Source organism: Jaculus jaculus, chromosome 3 (genome assembly GCF_020740685.1).
Source record: "Jaculus jaculus isolate mJacJac1 chromosome 3, mJacJac1.mat.Y.cur, whole genome shotgun sequence".
NCBI lineage: Eukaryota > Metazoa > Chordata > Mammalia > Rodentia > Dipodidae > Jaculus > Jaculus jaculus.
In genome coordinates this window covers 163,311,469-163,335,747 of record NC_059104.1, presented here as the reverse complement: position 1 = coordinate 163,335,747, position 24,279 = coordinate 163,311,469, and the positions used below count along the sequence as shown (strand labels likewise).

Here is a 24,279-nt window from a genome sequence, read left to right as displayed (position 1 = left end):
GGGAGAATTGATGAACACTGTCTTTTGAACATGTAGTGACCATTCCATTCATGACCTCACAGTGGATCTTGTTACCTGTACATTAATGGGTGCATCAATATGTCATCATGAATGATGGAAGAAGGCACAAAAAGGATAAAGCATCATCAGACATTCTTTGTTTGTATGGATTTGGCCAGGAGTGACCAAATGGGTGGGGGCATATCCAAGGCCAAAGTTCTGCCAACTTCAAATGAATGGAGAATAAGGTTGTCTTTAGAATGTTAAAAAAAAATGGTGAGGGTAGTCCCTAAGGGAAATATCTTAGATCTCCTGAGAGCAGGATAGAGGAGAGGGATTGTTACCCTGCCTGTGCATTTTAGTAGCAGTGCCCATCACCTTGCATCAGTGACAATGACCTTGTGCAATGGCTTAGAGCGCAAATGGAAGGTGCATGGTGGAATGATTCAGGCTGTGGCTTCTATATTACCTTAGATATGTACAAATTCCTTTTCTGCCAACTAATAGGTGTGTGACTTTGTGCTGGACCCTTAATTCTCTAAATCTTAATTTCTTCACTGTCAGATTAGTCATCACAAAATTTCTGCCAAATATGATAATGCACTATAATGTTCTTGTATTGAGATTTTGCTCAATAGTGGAACTATTTTGCCTTAACACAGAACAAATATTCTGTTTTTCTCTTCCATTCCTTGGCCAGTAAAAATTAGAAAGTAAATGGAGAACACATATAAAGGTGCACACATGTGCACACGCATGCGCGCGCACACACACACACACACACACACCCTGAATCAGGATAACACTTTAGCTGGGAGGAGACTCAGCCCAGAGCTTCCTGAAGTATGTCTCTTCTTTTCACTTTGATGTAGCAATTTATCTCTTGCCTTCTTGCCTCTGCACAAAGCTCTCACCCCTCTCCCTTGTCACCTCAGAGCAGGGATACATCACCAAACTGGGCTCTCCTAATGGTTTCAGATAAATAGCTGGCTCCAATAGACTAGATTGAGATGGCAGGAAAGGGTGACATTAAAGGTCACACATTAAAAAAAACACAGACACAAAAAAAACCCCAAAACAATTGTGTTTGCCTTTAAGAAAGTGAAAGTGTACAAGGCACGGTGACCTCTGCTCTATGTTGGGGGAAAAAAATAAGCAATTTACTTGTACATGGTTCATGAGAAAACAGCCTTGGGGGAAATTACTTATGTAGTGAATTTATGTCTGGTTGTAAGACAGATTATATTACTGTATCAGCAAATGAGGTCAGAAGAGTGGGGAGGACATACGGTAAAAAGGCAGCATATATGCATAGGAGGGGCTGCCTTAACTCTATGTGAATCTGGAAATGACTGACGGAGTGTTAAAAGGGCTGAGTTAAAAATTCACCAAATTTTATTTTTTAACTTACTTAATAACGTTTTATTATGAGTGAATTGATACGCGTGTTCATGTGTGCTCAGGGGTGTGTTTATGGGGGCCAGAGAACAACCGAAAACGTTAGCCTCACATACACTGCCTCTTTTTATTTTTATTTTTTTGGGTTTTTTGAGGTAGGGTCTCACTCTAGTCCAGGCTGACCTGGAATTCCCTATGTAGTCTCAGGGTGGCCTCGAACTCACGGCGATCCTCCTACCTCTGCCTCCCCAGTTCTGGGATTAAAGGTGTGCGCCACCACGTCTGGCTCTGTCCACCTCTTTCTGAGCATGGAATTGCATTGGCTGGAGCTCACCAGTTAGGCTAGACTGGATGGTCCGGCAGCCCTAAGTATCCTCTTAGACAAGACTTAAGAAATCTCTACCGCCCTTATTTTTTTTTTTTTTACTTTTGAGACAGGGTCTCATGGAGCCTAAGCTGGCTTCAAGCACACCAAGCCACCAAAGATGACCTTGAACAACTGATCCCCCTGCCTTTACTTCCTGGGGGCTGACAGAAGAAGTATGTGCCACCATGGCATTTAGGCAAGTGCTCTACCAACTGAGCTGAGTGGCATGCCCAGTTCCCTGTGCAGCTATTGTTAAACTTTCAAATATAACCTGGGATTTTTATTTTGCAGGCATTTTATACTCATACATAGTGATTTTCAAAATATAGTTGGGAAATAGTTTAAGAAGACGTCTTTTCAAGGATCAGGAACACCTGGAAACTTTGTAGTGTTAATATATATTATTGATATGTTCTGCATATCTTGATGCCTAAAGGTGGGGGCAAAGCAAGAAGTGTAATGATTGCAACAATATGAAACCGGGGTGAGAATGGTAAGCCCTCAGAGCAATGTAGCAGACATACCCCGTGGGCAGGAAAGCTGCCTCTCCACTTCTACCAGTACAGGGATAATGCTGACAAATGTTTTGGACTTTTCAACAGACCATAGAAATCAGTGGTATTACCTGACTAATATTTACTTTAGTATGATTCAGGGCTAGAGAGACGGCTGAGCCTATAACAGCATTTGCCACAAGTATGAGGGACTGAGAAGTCCTGATACTACCTGAGTTCAGTTCCCCAGGACTTTCATACACAGCTGGGAATGGCCACACACGTGTGTAACCCCGGTACTGTGCAGAACAGAACCAAGGAAATCCTTTAGGCTTGCAAAACCCACACTTCTGTGATCAGAGGCTCTGTCTCAAGAACGTACATGGATGACATAAATAAATACAATCTTAAAAAAAAAAAAAGAATCAAAAGGGCTGGAGGAATGGCTTAGCAGTTAAGCATTTGTCTGCAAAGCCAAAGGACTCAGGTTCAATTCCCCAGGACGCACGTTAGCCAAATGCACAAGGGGATGTATGCATCTGGAGTTCCTTTGCAATGGCTGTCGGCCCTGGCATGCCCATTTTTTCTCTCTCTCTCTCTTCCTCTTTCTCTGTGTTGAATAAATAAATAAAATTTTATAAAAAGAAAATACATGAATGAGCAATAAAGGAAGGACTCCAATTGTTTTTCCCTGGACTCCATGGACTTTCAATCATATCTGCACATACATGAGCATATATCACACATCACACATACACATACCACACGCTCTACACTCAAAGAAAATATGATTCCAATAAAACTTGCCTTTGAGTCAAATTAGTAAGCAATCTCTGATTTATTTTGACCTAAGTAAATGTGTACCATCTATGGAAAGGATGGCCAAGCCTGAAGGCATTGCCCATGATTTTGTATATTTAAGTCCATCATGTCTATTCACACACTGAACAGCCTTCTTTAACTTTACACAAAGTTTTCCATGCCACATATGTGTGATGTCTTTATACACTTCAAATGTCTGTTGGTAGTCCTATCGTGAAATGGACAGGCTAGGGTGACTCAGGAGAGCATTTTTAACCCAAGCAGATGACATTTAATTTGGTTTCTCATAGACAGTAGTGGTTTCCTTCATTTATACAGTGTGGGTTTGGAAGTTGAGATACTTAGAAGTATGTAGCTCCTCATTTAGGAATCCTGAGACTGAGGACAAAATGGGCCTCAGTTGCCTTAAATATGAAGTAGGTATAAAAATATTGTTTCATGGCATTACTGAAAGGCTGAATTACTTAATAATGATGGCTTGGATGTGACCCATCTGAGAAATTGTTAGCAGTTATACCGGCTCTGGGTGCTGAGCCTCTCAAGAGCATTCAGAAGTAGCCAGGGAAAACACCTACTACTGCTACAGGCATCAATCATGTTTGTATTATTTAAACATTGCCTCTGAGGCTGTGTTGAATGTGTAACTTTTGAAAGATGTTTGAGCTCTGGTGGTGTTGTCTTGCTAAAATAATGTACATTACTGAGAGCCTTTTAAATGGCTAGACCTCTCCTTCAGCCATGGAGAATTATCAACACAAAATGATGAATTCCTTTATTCATTCACGTTGCTTTAATTGGCAATAATGGCCACACTTGCTCTTTCTTGCATGCTCTGCCAGGGCATGTAGGTTTAGAATACTACAATTTGCACTTTCTCCCTTCCAATTGCCTGTGCTTGTGGTTCATTGTCTGCATATTATAGGAGCAAGGGCTTGGAGCCACCAACTGGACCTGTGAGACCTTGTGGTATTATCTTCCCTAGGCCTTATTTCCCTCATCTGAAAATGAGAAACTCAGTGATTTGTAAGGTTCCCACTCTGACATTTTAGAATTTAATTTGTCTTGCGTTTGCTCATTCATTTATTCAATGAATAAGTATTGATTTAATCCTATGCATAGGTCTCCGTCACAGTAATTAACTTGCTGCAGTCTAATTGTTTGTTTACATCTCAGCACTGGGGACATTGATAAAAAATGCCATGATCTCTGTCTTGAGGCACTCATAGTCTTTTAGGGAAGGTGCAAGCAGACGATTACACACTAATAATCTAATTACTGCCACAAAGGCTTTTACAAGTTTGAGAAGAGTCTTTTAAATGTGGCCTTGGTGGGGAATGGGTCAGGGAAGGATGTAGACACTGTTAGTCATTTCAATTATTTAAGTTTTAATTCACGGTGTCCCAACCTTCCCTGAAACTAATAGTCTAATGTAGGAAATAGACACATGCACAAATTCTTATAATTCCATGTGTCAACTTCCGTAAGAGGAGAGTAACAGTGTCATCTATACAGAGAGGCTCGCTCAGATGACTCTCTTTTAGCTGAAACTACTTAGTTCAAAATTCACTGTGTAAATTACTTGCAGATATGTAGGGGGTTTTGTGTGTGCATACATGTCTGTGTGTGTGCACATGTGTGAGCGTGTATGTACTCGACTACCCGAGTTGTCATTCCTCAGGAATCTTATCCACCTTTCTTTTTGACACAAGGACTCTCATTGGCCAGGAGCTTATCAGTAGATCAGCCTGGTGGTACAGTGAACTCTAAGAATCTATCTGTTTCTGACTCCTCAGCTCTGGGATTACAAGTGAACACCAATGTGCCCAGCTAATTTTTCAACATGGATTCTAGGGATTTCACTTAGTTCCTGGGCTGGGGACATGACCCAGTGACTATAGGCACTTTTTAAAAAAGCCCTTTGTTCCAAGTTTGATTCCCCAATACACATGTAAAGCTAGATGTACAAAGTGACACATCCTGAGTTCATTTGCAGTGGCAAGAGTGGCATGCCCATTCTCTCACTTTCACACTTTTTCTCCACACAAGTAACTAAATAGTTTTTTTAAAGACCTTAGGTTCTCATACTTGTTCAGCCAACATTTTACTGGCTGAGCTATCCTGCAGCACAGATATATAGCTTTTAAGTGATACAAATATGTTAGTTTCTTTAAAATTATTTATTTATTTGCAAGCAGAGAGAAAGAAGGGGGAAGACAGAGATAATGGGCACACCAGGGCCTCTAGCCACTGAAAATGAACTCCAGATGCATATACCTTTTGTGCATCTGGATTTCATGGGTCCTGGGGAATTGAATCTGTGTCCTTAGTCTTCATAGGCAAATGCCTTAGCTGCTAAGCCATCTCTCTAGCCCAATATGTTAGTTTTTTTTTTTATTTTTTTATCCATTATTTATTTATTTATTTGACAGTGACAGACACAGAGAGAAAGACAGATAGAGGGAGAGAGAGAGAATGGGCACGCCAGGGCTTCCAGCCTCTGCAAACGAACTCTAGACACGTGCACCCCCTTGTGCATCTGGCTAACGTGGGACCTGGGGAACCGAGCCTCAAACCGGGGTCCTTAGGCTTCACAGGCAAGTGCTTAACTGCTAAGCCATCTCTCCAGCCCATAGTTTGTAACTATTAATTATGTGTTATACATTGTGCCAAGTATACCACAATGATCCACAAGATAGATCATCCAACATATGGTGCTATCACTGAAATCAGTGAAAGATGAAAGAAAAACTTGTCAGGAAGTTTGACCCAGGGAACTAGACTTGCTGCCTAGCCCTGCCCCTTATTAGCTGCATGACCTAGTGTGAAACCTTTTTCCCTCTACCTCATCTCCGTGGTATGTAAATGGGGATAATAGGTACATGGGAGAGCTGTATAATGGACAGGGTTCAAATAAAATAAGTGTTTGGAAGGTGCTTTGTGGGCTTTTATAGAGTCTACAGGTGTTAGTGATTCTCACAAAGGAACAAGAAGGAGCCACTATGCTTAAACAAGAGGGCATACAATGGTTTCAACATGTAGTGACTGGTGCAAGCTCATGGCTTCAAGGCCATGTATGTGCTGATAATGCCCCAATTTAGACCTCCTGGTTAGTCTTGATCATTTGATAATTGATACTAAGTGCCTATTGGACTTGATTACTTCATGTTAGCGTCTCATATACAGCATGGGAATAATTAAATTCAATGCCTTTCACTTATTCCAGATGTCCATCGAGCTCCCAGAGGTTCCATCCTACTAAATAGTCCCTAGACAAGAGGCCTCTTCTCTCTCAACCCACATTCAGTCAGTCACCACGTCCAAGAGAGTCCTCAAGTGATTCCCATGTCCTCTCACACTGCTTAGTTCAGATGTCATCATGTTGCTTCATCTCCTGTCCTGCCGGAGACCCTGCCTTGAAAGTCTGCATATTTTCCCCAAGTCATCCGTGTAACAACTGCCAGAGTAAATTTTTTACAGAGATTATGACCATTTTTATCATTCTTATTCTTAAAGACTTAAATGAGTCCTCATAGTCTGTAAGATTCTAGATCTGTTCAAGATCATGAAAGCATCACCTTGTGTATCTGGCTTATGTGGGATCTGGAGAGTTGAACGTGGGTCCTTAGGCTTTGCTGGCAAGTACCTTAACTGCTAAGCCATCTCTGCAGCCCATTTTCATGTTTCAGAGGAAGGTCATTGGTTGTTAGCTTCTACCTCAGCTCTTGATGCCAGTAGGAACATTGCTGATGTTATAAAAACCAGGCCTAGTTATAAGACAAACTCAAGCACAGTATTAGTTACTGATGGCTTTTATAACTTCAAAAAAGGCAGAAGATATTTGCAGGGACAGGATGATTGGCCTTGACAATGGGAATATAAAAGGAACCCAGATTACTCATGCTAAGCTAATTGTACTGTGATGGTTCAGGCATTCGTTTTAATTTTGTCACTTGTGTAGACAGAAACAATTATGCTGGTCAGCTATTTACTTTTATTTCAAGGATAATGAATCTATTTCTGGCTTTAGAATGAGTATGATAAGTTGTTGACTGAGAATTGCTGGTATTATTCTTAATTTGAGTCTTAGGTTTAACAACAGAATTAGAGAAGACTGAGGATAGAGATTAAGAAACATGTTCACTCGCAGGCCTCAAAAATAGCTTCCTTTGTCAATGTTAAAAGTTTTAGAAATTGGGCTGGAGCGATTGCTCAGTGGTTAAGGCACTTGCCTTCAAAGCACAAGTATGATTCCTCAGTGCCCATGTAAAGCCAGATCGCAAAGTGGTACATGCATCTGGAGTTTGTTTGCAGCAGCTGGCAGCCCTGGTACATCCATTGTCATTCTCTCTCTCCCTCTCTCTCTCTCTCTCTGTGTGTCTCTCTCTCTCTCTGTGTGTCTCTCTCTCTCTCTGTGTTTAAAATAAGTAAAATATATTTTTAATTTTGTTCATTTTTATTTATTTATTTGAGAGTAACAGAGACAGAAAGAGGCAGGGAGAAAGAGAGAGAGAATGGGTGCACCAGGGCCTCTAGCCACTGCAAACGAACTCCAGACGCATGCGCCCCCTTGTGCATCTGGCTAACATAGGTCCTGAAGAATTGAGCCTTGAACCTGGGTCCATAGGTTTTACAGGCAAACGCTTAACTGCTAAGCCATCTCTCTAGTCCGTAAAATATATTTTTTTAAGTTTCAGAAATTTCCATCTTCCTAAGACAGATCAAAGACTTTTGTGCTAGAAACTGGACTATACTGTTGTTCCACATCTCTTCTGACTTTTTGTTTTGTTTTGTTTCTTTGAGGTAGAATCTCACTCTAGTCCTGACTGACCTGAAATTCACTATGTGGCCTCAGGGTGGCCTTGAACACACAGCAATCCTCGTACACCTGCCTCCTGAATGCTGAGATTAAAGGTGTGTACCATCACACCCAGTAAAAGGAAACTTTTTTTTCACATTTATCCATCCACCTATATAGTGACTGATGCTTTTATTGGAATATAGGCAATATTAAGAACTTACACTATGCAAAAAGGAATAGATGACCAAACAAACAAACAAACAAACAAACAAACAACCTTAGACCTGTAGAAGGAGGTGATAACCATGTAACTAGGTTGGGAAAAGAGGACAATAGTGACAGATAACTATGGCCTGGGCACAAAGCTAAAGAATATGGTGTATTCTGGTAGCCCTGTGAAGATACTGCTTTGACCTGCGTCTAAAAGAAAAAAAAAAAAAAATGTCTAAGAAGGTTTGGCTAATTGAAAGGCTCAAGTTGCCACACTTTGGAGTTCATACTAAGGGTGCGCTCTCTCAGGGATGCTCCTGACTAGGGTCTGAACATGCTGAGCACTCCTGGAGCTGGATCTTATGGTTCAACACAGACACCCGCAAAGGGAAGTCGATCATAGATTCCTCAGAGGTCTGTCCCCGACTTTCTCAGAACTACTACGCTGAAGTCCTCAGTACTTCCTACTCAGAGCTCGTTCCTTTCCTTCCCCTTCATGGCGTGAGGCCAGCACCAGGGTCTCGGAATTCTCTCAGCCACACCTGCTTTCCCTTCCCTTATCTGTCAGTTGTTTCTCTTGAAAGATCTCGTACCCTCCTCATCCTTTCTTTGTGTCTGCTGCCTGGAGGAGCAGAACTGACAAAGACTCATTGAGGTGTCCAGAGTTTGAAGTGAAAGTAGTGAAAAGTCACTCAGGGTTTTGCATAGGGGGCACTTAGTGATAAAACCTTGACTATAGAAAGAGTACTTGTGGGTACAGAATGTAGGGGTGGTTCAGAAAGAGTGAGAAAAGGGGGAAAGACCCACTAGAATGAGAAAAGTTTTGAAGCAATCACAGGGCAGAATGGTAAAGCTGTCAGAAGAGAAAATGAGGTGGAGACACGGGAGCGTAGCTATACTCTGGTCCAATACTGACGGGTGTACAATGGGGGCCTCTCAGCTGCTTGGTGGGGCCACCTTCTTAGAGTGAGGGGTTCTAGGGAAATGACTTGCTATTGGGTAATCCTTTCCTGAACGCAGACAGGTTAAGTTGGTGGGTACCTGAGCTCCTTGAACTCTAAGTCTTTCTATCAGGAGGATGGGCACAATAAAAATCCCAAATGATCACCTTTCTAATCTTTGAATATTGCCTCCCTGTTCTCATTTCTCAATGCATATTTCCTTGTGGGTCAAGAATGTAAATGAGAACTTGGATGATTTAGAGAATGGCTTCTTGGGAGGGCTTGTTTTGCAAACAAACTTGAACGTCAAGATCATTGTTTTACTGTTAACTTAAAACAATCTGAAATGGAACTGAAGATTTGAACTGTGACCACTTTGTTCCTGCTGTGTGATGGAGCTGGTGCCCTTGATTTAGCATCCACCTCCAGCCCCTGACTTCTTTTCTGCCTCTGTTTTAGGGGACAAGTCAGGTAAATGCAACTTCCTTTTCTGCTTTTCTAGCTATTGGTAGCCAGGGGATTCAGTTTCAGAAGGTTTCTGGGGGTATTTGAGGAACTATTTTAGCTTCCTCCATTAAACACACAGATAGGCCTGACACTTGCTTCCCCATTCCCTCTTTTCTTCCTAGATGTAGGCAGGGTTCTGTGTGTTGGGGAAGCTTAAGTGATCTTACTGGGCTAATGAACCTATGTTAGCAGCTTATTCCTTCAACATCTTTTTATATGAGAAAAAGTCACCTCTCAGCCATACTCTACAGAAAACTATAGGTATGAACCAGTTTCTAACTTGCTGAAGCAATGAACAGGACAGATTCACTGGGAACACACTTCCATGTGAAACAGAGTCATGGAAACTACCTAGGGTCCACAGCTCAAATTTGGATGCATATCCTTATCATTCTTGAGCGGTAAGTTTGTTTAGACCAGACCCTAAGATATTTGAAAATATATTATTTATTAATGTTTTTGATATGGAAAGATGTGGGTAAACAGAGAAGTAAAAATTGAAGTTTTGAATCTGTGAAAATGGAGAATTGCATTTACTCACAAAACAAAGCTTTCTTCCTCTTTTGATTTATGGTTCATTATTCAAATTAATGCCATGACTCCCTAAAGTAGGTATTACATAAAGACACAATTAAAAAAAAAAATAGAACCCCTGGACTGGACAGATGACTCAGCAGTTAATGCACTTGCCTATAAAAACTGATCACTCATGTACAACTCCCAAGCTCCCACGTACATCAGGCACACAAAATGATGCAAGTGTGCAAGGTCACACATGTGCACAAGGGGGCACACACATCTGGAGCTCAATTGCAGTGGCTGGAGGACCTGGCATGCCAATTCTCTCTCTTTCTCTTTCTCTCTGTCACTCTCGCTCTTTTGCATAGAAAGAAAAAAAAAAAAGACTAGTCTGTTGGGTTTGCCTTAAAAAAAATAGAGCTCCTTTCATAATGCTGGCATTTGGCATCCATATAACCATCCTCAATCTCTGGCCACCATAAAACAACTTTTACATGTGAGATCATAGTGTTTCCTTAAGTTGAAGTTTTCTTTAATCCTTTGTTTTTAAAATATGTTTATTTATTTATTTGAGACAAAGAGACAAAACCAGAAATAAAGTCAGAAATAAAGAGAGAATGGGTGCACCAGGGCCTCTTGACACTGTAAATGAACTTCAGATGCATGCACTGTTTTGTGCTTCAGGCTCTACGTGCATACTGGGAAATAGAACCCAGGATGTCAGGCTTTGCAAGCAAGTGCCTCTAATCACTGAGCAGTCTCCTTCAGCCCTCTTCCTATGCTTTCTGTAGTGAAGTTCTAACATAAATAAGATGCTAGTAGAGAGGTCAAAGGCGAGGTTCAGGGAAGAGTCAGAGGCACCCATGACAGTCCTGGTGTTAACACATAGCTCAGAGCTTCATGCCACCCCTAGGCAGACGCTGGCAGCTGTCTAACATAGCTAAGAATGACATTTTTAGAACACAGCAGTCTTGGCAGAGGTCCAGGGGATGTGACAAGGAGTATCCTTAGTAGCAGCACCGGAGAGTCTCTTTCAACAGATGTCAAGCAGAAGGGAATGCTGGTGGATGTCACTGCTCTCTCTCTCTCTCTCTCTCTCTCTCTCTCCTCACACATACTGTGGCAGGAACCTCCTGTGAGCACGAGCCTATGTGAAGCTTAGAGACTCCAAAAGCAATGGCATATGGGGCCCTTTACAGGGAAGCCACATTGCTTGGGAGTGTTGCTCTTGAGATGGCCTGGCTTTATGTGGAAGGTGCATAACTCTGACCAAAGCCATCAGAACACACAGTTGGTATTTTAAGAATATATGACAGATTACAGTTGTGCTCCTAACTTTTTACACCTTCTTCTAAACACACCCTTCCTTCCCTCCAATCAATCACTAGCTCGCCCAGCCTGAGACAGAAGAGTCATCTGCTTGATTCCATATGACCGTGAACCCAATAGAAGCCACACAACTACAGCGTGGTGCTGAGAGCTAGAGACTATGGAGTAATTCATAACTAGTACAATTGTAAGGTCGGTGATACTGGGCATGTTCCATAACCTCAGTTTTGAATTTTACTTGATATGGAAGGTATTTGTAAACAGCCTATCAGGTTGGAGTATTTGAATACAAAATGAGATGATGTAGCATGTACAATATCACTTTTGAGAAATGCTAGAGTCTTCATACGTGAGTTTTAAGGTCTCATGATCAACAGTCATTTGCTTTCATACCTCAACAAACATGTTTTAAACCGTGGCTCTGTACCCAAACCTCATGGATGTGCTTACTTCACCATGCATCCCGTTCTTCAGACAGTGACAGTGCTGGAGAGTCTCCCAGATGAAATTCTAGAGCAATTCAATGTTTGTAGGACTAGCTTTGCAGATAGGCAAAGCGAAGTAGGAACAGGTAAAAAAGATGGACTGGGCAGATGGCTTAGAGGATAAGGTGGCTGCAGCACAGACAAAAGACCCAGGTTCGGTTCTCCAGTATCCATGTAAAGCCAGATGGGCAAAGTGCACATGTGTCTGGAGTTTTATTTTTGCAGTGGCTAGAGGCCCTGACACACCCATTCTCTCTAAATGCTTCTTCCTCACTCTCTCTCAAATAAATAAATAAAAAAAAATTAAGGTGGTAAAAAAAGGATCACTTTAGTAATACTTAATTTGAAAAATATAGGACAAGTAAGGGGAAATTATAGGAATAGAAGTGTGTAAACTTTAGAGCCAGGAAATATTGAATTATAATGCAGATTCCCTCACTTGCTGGCTATGGTTTTCCTGCCCTTACGAGCAGCTTTAACAATTACTGAGAACGTGAGTGTGATGCCTGCACTTAAGGCGTCCTGGGGCTGACTGGTCACCCTTCTAAAGGGATGGCAGAAGCTGTGCCCTTTTTACTTGGACTCGGACTGTAATGACATGGGAGCACATAGCTAGCTGACATCATTAGCAGTTTCAAGTGCTGAATTGTGAGGGAGAATTTGGATACTGAAAGCGGCAAAGAAGTTATTCTTTTTTGTGTGTCAGTTAAAATGCATAGAAGTATTTTTTTTTCTTTTGCATTACATTATACTATATTTAGGTACAATGTGGCCCAGAACAAAAGCTGGGATTTATTTTTGAATGTGCGGAACAATGAGCTGAGTACTATTCTCTATGTCAGCATCACATTGCCAAACGCACGAGGATTTTACTATCAATTATCTGCTCTGCTTGTATGTCTACCGAGCTGCTGCTGTCCCATCCTACTTTAAACACCTTTAACGCTTTGACTCTGAATGTTAAATACAATACTTTTCATACTTACACAGCGACTGATAACTTACACAACTCTCTCCCAGGTTTTGTTTCTTTTTGACCTCCTCAGCCACCTTGGGAAACAGCTCTTCTTATCTTCAATATGGTGATGACTAAACAGACATCCTCAAATTCAGAGTGCATCCTAGAATCAACTGCCAAGAGGTCGTGGGGTGCACTTCCTTGAGACCTGGTCCCCACTGTGTTAGGCTCTTTGCTTTTCCTCCTTGTCATCAGAATGAAGCACAATTCATTCTGTGGCAGACCAAGTAGGTACCTCCTTGCTTAGTCACTATTCTACGCGCATGCCTTGCTCATGGAAACCATACTTGTTTTTAAATGCAAATTGGGAAGTTCCTCACAAAAGAGGGGTCCAACCTAATGTGCTTTAAATGGGTACCTAAACTGGTTATGAAAACCCTGTACCCATGGCCAGCATCTGGTGTAGATGAAGGACCTAAGACCCTGTCTGGCCAGGAAGTTGAAAGAAGTTCACTGGAGGTTAGTATGAAAGCTCCTTGTTGTGATTTGAATGAGAGATGTACTGTTGGGCGGTGCAATTCCCCGCTGCTGGTGCTGCTGGGAATGTGGTGAAACTGTTAGTATGCGGAGTCTTGTTGCAGAAAGTGTTTTCTGTTCTTTCTCTTCTTGACTCTCGATGCAATGTGACTTCCTGTTCCTGATGCTATCCTTCCCTGCCATGCGGAACTGTACCTCTTAAACTGAGGGCAGAAATAAACCCTTTTAGGGTGGCAGAGATAGCTTAGGGGTTTAAGTTGATGCTTGCAAAACTTGTCGACCTGGGTTTGACTGCACAGTACCCATAAAAAAGCCAGATGCACAAAATGGTGCATGTGTCTGGAGTGTGTTTACAGCAAAAAGAGGCTCTGTTGTGCCTATTCTCTCTTTCCTCTCAAATAAATAAAGTGTCTTTAAAAATGTTTTATCTTTATTTGTTAATTTATTTGACAGAGAAAGGGGGGAGAGAGAAAATGGGCACACCAGGGCCTCTAGCCACTGCAGATAAACTCCAGACACTTGTGCCTCCTTGTACAGGCTTACGTGGATCCTGGGGAATCAAACCTGGGTCCTTTGGCTTTGCAGGCAAGGGCCTTAACTACCAGCCCTCCAGCCCAATCAAATTATCTTCTTTACAAAAAGAAATAAGTCACTCCTTAAGTTGCTTCTTGGCAGATATTTGGTTGCAGCAATTGATAAAGTAACCAGTATCTCTATATTAGTAAACATTTATATTACTACTACAAAGTTATTTTATGTCAGCAATATAAAGTAACTCATGCCTCTATGTACCACTAACATCAGTGAGCATAGTAACTATCTCTAACTCAGATAAAAGGTGTGAGAGAGGGCTTTGCTTTCTCGCGTGATTGTTGCCATATAAAGGCTTGATGTTTGGAGTTGTGACAGCCAATTCAACTGTGAAGAGACACCGGAACAAAGCGAACCGAGCAGAGAAGCTGACCCAGGGCTCCAAAATCCTCGAGCTGCTTTTAATCAACCTGGACAAGTCTACTTTTGAACTTCTTGCAAAGTGAGGTAATTAAAAGATTTTATTGTCAAAGTCACTTTCAGTCACATTGCTCTTGAAATCATCCTAGACGCTATGGCTTCACAAGCAGGTGTCTTGCTGCGGACAGAATGAACCCAAGGAACGATTAGTTTACCTGGTTTAAGGTTGCAGACACAGAAGGTTGCAAACCTGGGATTGGAACTTGGGGGTATCTTTGATCTCAGAATTTATAGCAATGTTGACTCCTTCCCAGCTGCTTCCTCCCACTTCTATTAGCCTATGCAGTGGCAGAGGGCGGCGGGAGAGGGGCAGGACAAAGAAGACAAAAGGGTGCCCTGGATGCAAAAGGAGAGCCAAAGCCTCTGAGGAACTGGGCAGTATGGATGACTGGTCCTCCCTTAGGCCTGACCATGGCCCTCTTTACCCCATGCTCCTCATTACCAGAGTAAGCAACACAGACAGGTGGGGAGAACGGATAACTTGGAGGAAGCAATACTGCTTTCAACTCTGGTCTCACCATTTTGTAAGAATGTGACTTTAGGCAAGTCCCTTGATCTTTCTGAGACCCAGTTTTTAAAATACTGTTATTTATTTATTTATTTAAAAAGAGAGAAAGAATGGACATAGCAAGGCTTAATGCCACTGCAAATGAACTCCAGATGTATGAGCCACTTTGTACATCTGGCTTTACATGGGTACTGGGGAACTGAGTCATTAGGCTTTGTAGGCAAGCACCTTAACCACTAAGCCATCTCCCCCATTTTTTTAAATCCATAAAAGGAGATGAATAACCAGTGATCTATTTACCTCCAGGGTTAGGGTTATGCTGAGGGCAACAAGAGTAAAGGCGCATGGAATTCTCTCCACTTCTTGTTATTAGAGCAGATGTCCTCTGGGCAGACGTGGCTTCCTCGGGATATGCAAAGACTGAGAGTACCAACGGTCCTTACCACATACACATTACAATAATGTTACTGCTTTTGATAACTTTATAATTTGTTGGTTGTAAATTCAAACATTCTCCCCTCTGAATGCTATTCTGAAGGTTAATGAATGAAATACCTGGTTTTCAAATCCCAACAGTTGGTGTTAATTGGAAGCAAACACACACCTTCAGATTTGATCTGTCACAACAAGACAGTCAGATAACTTAACCTCAAAGCAATCCATTATTCCACCACTCAGAGCCCATGGAAGGTGGGAGGCATTTCAAAGACTTTGGATGTGTTCCTTTGTGAGCTCAGTCTTTTTCTATGCCTCTACCCTTCTTTCTGCAGAAACAATGAACTAGAAGGAAGAAAAAAAAAAGCAAGAGCATTGTAAAGGGAAAAAGATGGAAGGTTTTTAAATAACCTGAAAACATTAGATTTGCAGATTTTAATAAAAAAAATAGGTTGTTGCTGGGCTGGAGAGATGGCTTAGCGGTTAAGCGCTTGCCTGTGAAGCCTAAGGACCCGGGTTCGAGGCTCAGTTCCCCAGGTCCCACGTTAGCCAGATGCACAAGGGGGCGCACGCGTCTGGAGTTCGTTTGCAGAGGCTGGAAGCCCTGGCGCGCCCATTCTCTCTCTCTCCCTCTATCTGTCTTTCTCTCTGTGTCTGTCGCTCTCAAATGAGAAAATTAAAAAATAAATAAATAAATAAATAAATAAAAAGAGGTTGTTGGTACTTGCTACTTAGGCATGATGGAATGTTTTTCAGCCTTTAAAAATATGACCTGGAAAAGTATATAAAGGGCCCTGACAATAAACTCGGGGTCATGTGAAGAAATAATGGTAAAGTGCAGTGAATGTGTAAAGCCATATTGTAGAAGATCCATGATTCCAACATGATAAAATTGTGGTGTTCTCTCTGCATGCACGCAGAAACACACACACACGCAGAGCTGGAGGAAGACATACAATGTGATTTCCTGACTAAAATTGGTCTTCAAATCAAAGGTACTTTTTTAGTGTGATGCTATGGAGTAAATCGGGGCTCTTCCACTGAGGCACATCCCCAGCCCTTGTAGAGTTTATAACGTTAAAATCCTACAAAATAACAAACCCCAGGATAAAGACATCATTTTAAAATGGAACATTTGTTGCAAGTTTCTCCGTGTGGGCAGTGTACTAGGCATTTCCATGTTTTCCCTCTTACTCAGTTCTTTCGTTTGTTTGTTTGTTTGTTGTTTATGTTTTTCAAGGTAGGATCACACTCTATCCCAGGCTGTCCTGGAATTCACTATGTAGTCTCAGGCTGGCCTCGAACTCATGGCAATCCTCTTACCTCTGCCTCCCGAGTGCTGGGATTAAAGGCATGTGCCACCACGCCCGGCTCTTACTTAGTTTTTATATAGTGATATCATTCCCATGTTACAGAAGGAAACTGTCAATCATTACAAGTCAGAGCTGTCTGTTTCCAGTTACCAAATTGGTAAATCAGGGAGCCTACATCTGTGGAGATGGCTCAGTGGTTACAAACATTGGCCACTTAAACATGAGGGACTCTTGGGCCCAGCTGCCACCAAGTTTGACTCCCTAGAACCCGCCTAAAAAGCTGGGCATGGCCACAAATGTCTTTAAGCCCAAACCACTACAGGGAGTAAAGACTGGGACTCACCGAGAGCAGCTCTGGGTTGAGGGAAAAAAGAAAGAAAAAAGAAAAAGACTTTATCTCCAAAAAATATGTGGATGAGTGACCAGAGGACAGCTGATGTTCTCCTCTGGCCTCTACATAGGCCACACATGGGGAATATACGTCTGGACACACTCCCGCATTCACCCACCGTACATGACACTTTACATGCACACACACATACACACATCTGCAAAAAAGGGAAGCCTAGAGACGCAACTGATTTTAGAAGCAGCTTTCATGTATACATTCAGTAAAGTGTTCCATGTTGATTTTATATACATACATATTATATATATAGCCTATATATGAAATGCATATATTGCACATATTTGTGTACTTATATGAAATTAATCATACTGTATAAAAGGAAAAGTGAAACAAACAGCTTTTCTAATTTTATTTTTAATGTATTTTATGCATCATTTTATTTATTTTTATTATTTTTATGGACAGTCTCCATACATGTAGACAGTGTATCATGATCATAATTCCTTCTTTCCATTTACCCTTCCTCCTGCCCTGTCACCCTTCCACACATTCCCTTCTTTCCAGCTAGTCCCTATTTTGATGTCATCAATCCTATTTTATAGGTGATTTTATTTTTTGTATGTATGTGGCCATGTGTACTTCTGGAAGCCAGAGGACAACCTTGGGTGCCATTACTCAGGAATGACGTCTATGCTGTTTGAAACAGTCACTCCCATTGGCCCGGAGCTCACCGGTGAGGATAGACGGGCTGGTCAGCAAACCCGAGCAGTCTCCCTGAGCATCACACCTGGCACTTTATTTGGGTTCTGGAGACTGCACTCAAGTTCTTGTACTTGCAAAGCCAGCACTTTACTGAGTTAACTATCTCTCCAGACATGTTTTAATTTTTTTAAAGGTATTTATTTCTTCATTTGAGAGAGAGAGAAAGAGACAGGGGGGGAGAGGGAGGGAGGATGGGTGCAACAGGGCCCCTAGCCATTGTAACAAATGAAGTCCATATGCATGAGCCACCCTGTACATCTGGCTTTATGTGAGCACTTGGGATTTGAACTCGGTTTCTTAGGCTTCACAGACAAGTACCTTAACTGCTGAGACATCTCCTCAGCCCCTGTATTACTTCTTATTCTTTTTTTTTTTTTTTCTGGCTGAGTATCCACTCTTTAATACACATATTTGTAAGCTTGCTTTTCAGTCACCCAATTTTATTAATATGTAAGCCTTTAGTCCCCCTCAAATAAGGGCCAGTTTATAAAATTGGGCCATTTAACCATATTTTACAATGTAGTCAATACTTGTCTTGATGACTGTAGATACCAAGGCTGCTCAGTAGTATTCAGAAATAATTGTAGTCATGGTAGTTTTGTTTGGCTTGTAGTCTTCGATAATGTTCAGCAGTTAGCTGTGTGAGATGCTGTCAAACCAGCGAGATTACATTTACGCACCTGTCATTTTCAGGATTGTTGGTAACCTGTCCATATCCCGCCTCCTTGTGTCACCAGGGACGACCCACTCACATTCACTTCAATAACTGTAACTTTGGTAATTATAACTAAAGTTGTATATAGTGGTGATGAGGGATTCTTTTCCACACCAAGTATTGGGCAGGCAAAAGGTGGCTTTTGGCTCAGGATGTGTCACATGGGCCTTCTTGAAATGTAAGCCCTTTGGCCTAACAAGCCTTCCATACTTAGGAGGTTTTCTTATAAAGCCATCACCAACAAAAGCAGACTTTAATAGCAATTCTCTCCCATGGTCTCTCTCTCTCTTTTTAATTTTTCTTCTTTAAATAGCCTTTAATACTTCTGTTTCTCCCTGGGCATGGACTTTGGGCCAAAAGACTTCCCATTTTCCCGCTTTCTCTTTTCATCTTTGCTTAATCATTTGGAAAGTACTTTGCTCTGGACCTTCCTTCTCTGCCCAGCAGATAGGAAGGGACTGCTCTCCAGTCAGATCCTGCTCATGCTTTGAAAATCTTGGCCAAGTATCATCTTCCAGCAAGCCTTTCCTGACAACCCCTGTCTCTCTTCTTAATTAATGCATGCATTTATTCATTTATGCATGTATTTAAATTTTCAACAGCTCTTCCTCCAAGTGGGCAATTTCAAGCAGATTATAAAATAATATTAGCCAAGAACAAGACCATTTACATGCCAAATATACTGGTAAGTGCTTTACCCACACTTGTTTGTTGTAGCCTCATGCCATGGGGATGATACCATTATTATTCTTTTACATTTAAGAAAATGGAATCTAAGAGACATTGAAGTGTTGCAGTCTAAAAGACTGAACCTGACCTGCTGGCTCTGTTGGCACAGGGAATGTTGGGAGGAACTTCCAGCACTCATTCGTGATTCTTTCCTGGGGGATGTCAATTAGTATAGCACCTTTTTCTGTTTTGTATGCTTTATCCCTAACCTCATAGAGGGTTATGCATGTGATGTGATGCCTAGCTTAGTGACTCCCCTGATCTCCTTTTGCAATTCACCTGTCTATAAAGAACATTTTCTCTGGTCTTTTCCCAAACATTGGAGAAGCTATGGAGGTCTATAATTCCTCTCTCTCTCTCTCTCTACACACACACACACACACACACACACACACATACACACACACACATATGTATATGCACACACACTGACATTTATGAGGCTGATACATTGAATCACATGTTTGACTTCTTGCTCATTTACAAAGCTGGCAGTTAAGTTTGTCTTTCATTAGAGTCTGAAGATGGTCTCAGTAGAGCAATGACAATTCTTTGGGCTTAAAACACTAGCATCTTCACCATCACAAAGCTCAAAGAACTCAGAAGGGTGAACGTCCCTAAAGTGGGTAGAGAAAGCTGGTGGAGAAGCAGGACTCTGAGCTGAGGCTTTCCAGTCAATCTCTATGAGCACTGACTTGGAAGCAAAACAAGCAGACATAATTCCTATGAATGGTGGTATTGGCATTGAGGAAACTACTCATTTAAATAAAAACAAAACTAAAATAAAATAAAATGGTTACTTAATAGAATTATTCAAGGTGCTAATATTTTACATGATGTATTTCACTTGGTACTCAAAATAATTTTTTTCAGGGAGTAAATAGCCTTAATTCCTTTTCAGTCTGGAAGAGAAGTGGGGACAGCTAATAAGAATTAACTTAGGTTTGAGATGATCCAATTAGAGATGCAAAAAAAAAAAAAAAATGACAAATGACGAATGACCACAGCTAGCTTCTATTTGTTACTTTCTTGTCAATTGAGTTATAGATTGAAACAAGTAGACAATTCCAATAACAAGCACACATATCCTGAATAGCAGTAAAAAATCAGTCATTTGTCCAGGATGGAAGTGTTTTGCAATAGATGCAGCACTATCTGTTTTGCTCCAGACTTTTACCACTATATAAAAAGGTTGAAATACACTAACTCCATGCTTCAAAGTCTGTATTGTGGTAATTAGCTATCAGTTGGATGAAGACAGTATTGTTAACATTTAAGATTATGAATAGACATATTTTTATCACTTAAATAAAGAACAGAATATCTTTGACTTCCCAAAATTAATGGCTGCACCATATCTGTGTTTCATAGTCATATTTGAAGATATGAACAAACTTAAAGAAATTTTCTGGTTTGCTTTTTGAGACTTAGTGATGCCAGTTTTCAGAAGTGCTCTAGAAGGTTGTTACATTCCTATTTTCCCCAACGTCAGGGTCCATCCCTAATTGAATGTTGTCTTGAAGTCATTTTTATGAAGATATATTTTCTATGCTGAAAAAGAAAATGAAATGAAGTTGTAACTTAAGAGTAGCATCTTATCCTTCATCCCTGGCCCAAATTCGGTTTGATCATAGTTTAAGAAATCTGCTTTAAGACCTGTGTGGTGTGCATACCTTTTATCCTAAAGCAAAGGTAAAAGGGTTGCCACCAGTTTGAGGCCATCCTGAGTCTACATAGTGAATTCCAGGTCAGCCTGGGCTAGAGTGAGACCCGACCTCAAAAAAAAAAAAAGTGCTAGTGAAGAAAGAGTACAACTAAAATACCTGCAGTTGCCACTGCTGTGGTTTTGATATGTTTAGCCCAATAGGTAGACTTCTAAACTATATAGTGTAACTCAGAGAAAAATTCATCTTTAGAACTGAAATTTTGAAAGCTATCTCTATATTACTCTGATAAAATATTGATAGAGATAAGATAATGACTGGGAGAGATAGCTTAGCAATACCTTTAAGATAAGAATTTTAAAGATTTGCAGTCTTTTCTCTCCTGCGTGTCCTTCCAATTGCTACTAGAATCTTGTGCTAGGGCATTGTGTGTTGTCAATGTGCTGAAAGGGACTGTGGGTAATACTTCTGATCCCCGAGGCTCTGAGACATGTGAGGAAAGACCTGCAGACTGCTGATGTCCTCTTGATCCATAAGCCTGCCTTGAATGACTCTGATAGTCTCATACTTCCTGCTTAGATCCCTTTAATGGTTGCTCATTGTCCCAGTAGAAGGTTTGAACTCTTTGAAAGGAAGACCATCAATTAGAGCAGAAAATGGGGCTGGTCTCCCAATAGGGAATTTTCTAGAACTTGACCCAAGAATCTTACACTGTTAGTCTTGGAATACTGTAACCTGATATCACATTAGCTATAGCCCTGTACGTCTGACCCCTTGACCAGGAACTTCCAACCCTATCTACACGACCCTGATTCGCATGATCCTTATTTGCATGACTCAGAAGCTTATACTAACCTTCCATGACTGTCCATGGGCCAATCTGGGCTGTCCACCTCTTCATGACACAAATTACAAGCCATAAAATGCGCACAAAGAAGCCTTAATTAGGAAAGGACTTATTCCCACATGGACAGTCCTAGAGTCCTCGTCCTACACTGTAGCAGTTCTCTACGTGATGCCCATCTGCTGCTTTTTTTTTTTTTTGCAATGTATTCAATAAACTATTCCGTCTATTCTTGTCTAAAGGGCGAAGTTGTTCACTGATCCCTAAGGTAGTCATTGAACACCTGGTCCATTACTGGCTCTATGGCAGAGTTTCACCAGCCTCATCCTCCGTCCTCATACACAGCTTACAACCCAGTCACATGCGTCCTGCTTACTGCCTGCCAGGTCCTGATGCCCCTATGCTTTGCCTAGGCATCATCTCTCCCTGAGAGCCTATACCACTGTTCTCTTTCCAGCATCTTCCCACAGCACCCTACCCTCCCGCGCCCTCACTGCCGTGTCCTGTCATGTTACTGAAGTTCTTTGTTTCCGTCCTGTCTTCATTACTATGCCAACAGAGAAGAAAGAGCTTTCCTCTTCCATCCTCTGTCCCCATCACCCAGCACAGTACTATCGTGCATTCAATCCATGTTCTTGTTTGTTTTCTGGTTTTTGTTTTTTTCTTTCTTTTGATTGAAAAAAATAATATTATTCAATACTCATTTTATTCTACTTTGTCCCAAATCTCCTGGCTCATCACTTGCAAAGACATCTCTAGTCTTGAAAATAAGATTGTGTCATTTCAGGGGCAAAAATCAATAGGCTTCTCTTCAGTAATGGGCAGCTGGGAATAAGAAAGTAGGATTGTTTTGATTAAGCAGAGGGGTCTCTGGAGAGTCAAGAATGCCAGTCGAGATCTGCCACAATGTGACAGAACATGTTAATTTCACAGAGGGGGTGCGGTCGTCAAATGGGAAAGCACAAGTATCATGTAATCCTCCTAAAGTTTCTGTTTTGACTTTGACAAAATTATAATTGACCACCCACAGAGGTGAGATAATGTGAAATCTTCGCAGTGAAATTCCTGGAAAGCCTTATTCAAAGGTGGGGGCGGGACAGGCTTTGTTTGCACTTGTGTGTATAGTGTGGCTCTGCTTTTTAAAAATGGCACTCTGAAGTCTGGCTGATGATGGAAATAATAAGCAATATGTGTTTATAGGTAAACTCATTAAAGATTTCTGGAGGCAAATTCACCAAACACACAGACAGTTGTGTTCAGATCAAACACGCTGCTAGTGCCCGCGTCCTTAGCATCTTTGAAGATGACCTGAGAGAGCTACCTTTCCAGATTCGGAGGCATTGCCTTTGTCTCATCTGTTAGAGGAGGATGGGAAAGAGAAATTAACAAGTAGAGACAAGAGGCAAGCAGCTCAAGCCTCGTGAGCTAGCGTTCTTATTAGCCATACTTTTCACTAAAGTTGGCCTCATGGAGCATTTACCTTGGGCCAAGGTGAAATTCTGGAGATACAAAGGGGAGCATAACATTGCTTCAAAGACATTGGCTGCTTAGTAAGAGCCTGCAATCTTGATAAAGTCTTGCTATATTTAAAAGCACCTGTCAAATAGCATTTTCTCAAGTCTGGGACCCTCAGCACTCTTTTCATTCTTGAAGCCTGATTACTAAATATCAGTGATAGCTAGCTACAACTGACTTATCACACTATGCTGACATGTTTGATATTCCTCTAACCAAACTAGAAGATTCATGGGGGGAAAAAAGAGAACTGTAAAGCACACAGGAATGTTGTCTCTTCACCATGATACATTGGCCCTGAGAGGAAGTCAGGTAGCTTGTTAGGCAGTTTAGGGAAAGGCTTAGAAGAGAAATCTTACATCACACAGTCACCCTGCTGCAACAGCAGAGCTGGAATTCAGTTTCTGCTCCAGTCTCATCCAATCAGCTCTCTCTCTCTTTCTCTCTCTTCACCTTATCCAGGTGTGTTTGTATGTGTGTACTGCTTCTCTGAGCCCAGGCCAATCAGCTTTCTTTCTGTACCCATGTGTGCCAGCTGAAATTTCCACCCATATACTCAAACATAGTACACCAGGCCTGGGCCACTGCAGCCAGCCGGCCCTGACAGAATGTGCTTTTAACAATCCTCAGAGGATGTTCTCACTCACCCCATTGTCTAAAAGAGAAAACTGGAACTCATCCTTAATTTTTTCTTTCTTTCTTACTTTCCATACCTAATCCAGAATCTGCTTTCTCTATCCCAACTTCCTAGCATCTCTTTTGGTCACACTCATCTCTATTCCCTTAGCTCTAAATTAAATCCTTACTCCTAGACTCCTGGATACTGCAGTCATTGAAATGGTTCTATTACTTTTTTTTTTTTTTTTTTTGCATGTGTGCATGCATCTGGCACGTGGATACACACACATACATGGGTACACATGGAATTCAAGTGTGCATGCATATAGAGATGATATTGGATTCCTTCATTTTACCAAGCCAGACTCTCTCACTTGGACCTAGAACTTGCTAATTCATCTCGTCCACTAGGACAGCTTTTTCCAGGGGTTCTCTATCTCAGCCTCAGTGC

General features: G+C 41.4%; 1 pseudogene; it reads right to left on the bottom strand.

The window, feature by feature from the left end:
- Nucleotides 1–18,395: 18,395 nt before the first annotated feature.
- On the bottom strand, nucleotides 18,396–19,905 carry LOC101607642 (annotated as a pseudogene).
- Between the last annotated feature and the right edge of the window lie 4,374 nt (nucleotides 19,906–24,279).